Source organism: Pavona decussata, unplaced genomic scaffold (genome assembly GCF_977016875.1).
Source record: "Pavona decussata unplaced genomic scaffold, jaPavDecu1.1 SCAFFOLD_476, whole genome shotgun sequence".
Lineage (NCBI taxonomy): Eukaryota > Metazoa > Cnidaria > Anthozoa > Scleractinia > Agariciidae > Pavona > Pavona decussata.
The window spans coordinates 357,501-361,004 of NW_028145812.1; the positions used below are offsets into that span (position 1 = coordinate 357,501).

The 3,504-nt window shown below is 39.7% G+C and overlaps 1 pseudogene; it reads left to right on the top strand.

The window, feature by feature from the left end:
- Positions 1 to 2,247, top strand: part of LOC146450234 (uncharacterized) — a 13,667-nt pseudogene extending 11,420 nt beyond the window's left edge.
- The last annotated feature ends 1,257 nt before the right edge of the window (positions 2,248 to 3,504 follow it).

The following is a 3,504-nucleotide window of genomic DNA, read 5'->3' on the forward strand; positions in this document are numbered from 1 at the left end:
TTTTGTTGATGGATCGGAAAGGAGACGTCGCGGCCGACCGGCGACGGTGTGTTCTGTGGACTCTCTGGAAGCACAGAAGTTAAAGCGGACAGAGTGGAGTGGATGTAGAAATCTTGTGTGGTTAACAAGATACGTCCACCAAACGAGGAAAATCGGTGAAGAGATAAGTCTGTTTAAAATAGACAACGATTTCGCGGCACATCTGCTTTCGCCGGAAATGGCAAAGGTCACCAACTGGCATTGGATGAACTCGGGAGAATTTTCTAGATTTCAATCGTACTGTTTGTTCATATGGAAGTCAACTGTCAAAAACGGAGAAATCGACGGACAAACAGCATCAAACATCAGTGTTTTGCTTTGCCGAGTTGGATGGAAGAAATTGTACAACACTGAGACGCGAAGCGCATAAATATGAGATCAAATGTGCGAGTTAGTTGTTGTCGTCTATTAGCGGGCTCGAATAGCGGGCAGTAGAAAAAAAAAAATCCGAAAGATTTGCGGCAAACTACAAAATCTATTGTAAGGTATTCATTTATTTATAAAATTATGGTCATTGCGAATGGCAAATGCAGTTTTGATTTGCCACCATGGCAGAGTTTTCTCAAATGCATTCCAGCGTCTCGGAAGGACGCTCAGTGTTGTTGTTACTAAACGGTCGCATCGCTTCTTGAAGCTTGCGGATTTCTCGTTCTTCGCCCTCTCGCTGGTCTAATAAAATCTAGCTATCGAGCGTACACACTATAGTAAGTTTATCACTGAATGCTGATGAAATACTGGATTTAAGAACGTAAGTTTGAGGGAGCTTCTCGGCTTTTCGAACCGCGCGTAATAAAAAAAGGTCGATGCCGCGAGATATCGACATTGTACTAAAGTAAAACCGTATACGTTCGCAAAAGTTCTGGCATATCTTGAATGTCATGGTTCATAAACGAAGCGGCGCTGCAAAAATCCCCATGTGTTTTACATGGACAGCCTTTTTGTTTCTTTCTGAAACGTGACCGAAACACTGGCCGGTCAGTTTTATTTTTATGCCAGCAAATTATAAGACTCCCGCCGGTGTTGTGTACTCGCTTCTAATTGGTCCAAAAACAATTGGTTTGACAGCGCTTACGTTATCGCTCGCACATGCGCCGAACCGTGAAACTCTCCCTTTAAAACCTTCCTAGACGAGAAGTTGAAGACAAAATTAAAGGCCTGTAAGCAGGCCTGCATGGAAAATAACAAGTTTGCGCAGGTAAACTGATGCAGGGGCATATTTCAATAGGTTTTACGTAAATTATTTAGTCACTATCGACTGCTCAGCGACTACCCTTAAGCTTGTATTTATTGCTTTGCTGCATGCAATAAATCGCAGTCGTACAGACTTGACGCCGTTCATAAGTGGTTTGTTTCGTATAGATATCGACGAGTGTGCCAGTGGCTTGCACAACTGCCACAGGTCGCGAGCTACTTGTACAAACACTGTGGGGTCGTACAACTGTTCGTGTGATCATCCTTACACTGGAGATGGAAGGACTTGCAATCTTGTGTCAGGTAATTATCCCGCATTGATTTGAGTTCTGTTATGTCTGACAGAGAATTTAACATCTGAAGAAAAAAAAAAAAAAAATAATAATAATAATAATAATAATAACAACAATAATAATAATAATAATAATAATAATAATAATAATAATAATAATAATAATAATAATAATAATAATAATAATAATAATAATAACAACGTGGGGCTAACCTGGAACCCCAAGAAGTGTGCAGTGGTTCATGTGAGGCGAGGAATGCTCGAGAGTGTTATGTAGGAGGATAAACTGTTCCTGAAGTGCACAGCTAAGGAGTATCTCCAACGGATGTCTGCCATTTCGACAAGTCCTTTGTCCGACCGCAATCGTGTGACCGCTTCAAACCAATTTTGCCTTGCCGGTGCTTGGTTATCTCATGTGGACGTAAGAATGGCCGATAATTAATATACATGAGATCGACAGAAAAGCTCGGAAGAGTGTTACTGAGAACGGGGGAAGGCACCCCTGCGGCAGGGGGTGGGGGGGGGGGGGGTAGAGATTTACGTTTGGTAGAGATGGAATATAAAGCCACGAAGATTAAGAGTGCGGTTAGACTCTATGGTATGATGTCCCGGCCATAGAAATGGTGCGACAGTTTGAAAAGCGGGCAGAGGAAATGGGACGGAGGTCTATGGGTAAATACGCCTTTAGGTTCGCGGAGGCGCTGGGTATCGAGCTTAAACTCTAGCATCCCCGAACAGCCAAGGCGGAACTGCAAAAGTGTCAAGTAAAGAGGCAAGAAGAGGAAGTTGGAAATCAGCGATGGCAGTGAAGTCTAATTACGACTAGGCTACAGGACGAGAAGCTGAGCACTAGTGGATGCTTTTAGTGGCTGACTGAGTGGAAGTCCTGTCCGACGCATACCATCACAGGCATGTTTGAGCTGTACGAACAACTATTATCTCTTTAGCTTAAATTTCTCTCATCGCTTTCTAATCTTTCATTTTACCCGTCGAAGGCTGCAGTTCGGGCAGTCGAAAGCTCGTTGTTTTAATCATCTTAGCCAGAGATCGTTCTTAACTATTACAGGAGCCCATGCATTAATATTATTGTTATTGTTATTGTTATTGTTATTGTTATTGTTATTATTATTATTATTATTATTATTATTATTATTATTATTATTATCATTATCATTATCATTATCATTATCATTATCATTATCATTATCATTATCATTATCATTATCATTATCATTATCATTATCATTATCATTATCGTTATCATTATCATTATAAGACAATTGCAAACAAACGTAACATACAGTGCATGTTTGGGGCGTTATGATTCCTCTGCAAGTGGATAAGTTTATGACGAAAATTAACGTCAGAACATAAAACATAAAACATGGTTTATAGTGACAGGACTTTAAGCTACAAAGCCCGAAATCCTGGCTCGACAACCACGGACCGTCACATTTTCAGCTTACTTGACAGCGATTGTACAGTTATAGGTCGATTCTTTTTCCTTTTTCTTTTTTTTCTTGTTATTCCTTTTTACTTAGGGAATGGAGGTGGGGCGAAAGGAGAAAACAATTTGGTAAAAAATATAAATTATAAAAAAGCTTTCTTCAAAAAAATCGCTCCACAGTTATATTTTGAACAGGTTCCTCGACCATTATATTTTCACTAGTTCGGAATAAAGTAAGTAAAAAGCGCTTTTTATTGATTTACCTGTGAAATTTACTTAACCCCTATTACTTCATTTTTAGTAAATTGAATTATCGAATCCAGTGCTCAGATTAACACTAAAAAACTCGAAAAAACGGATTTACTCAACTTTGCAACTAGAACAAATCTGTAGCAAGTTGAGGGCTCTAAATTTGATACAAATTGGCCTCTGATACAAATGTCACGCAAGTAAACAAATTTGCCGCTGCTCATTTTGTCTGCAAATGTGGCTTAAATCTGATATTTGCTTGGAATTTGCCTCAGTTTCACAACGT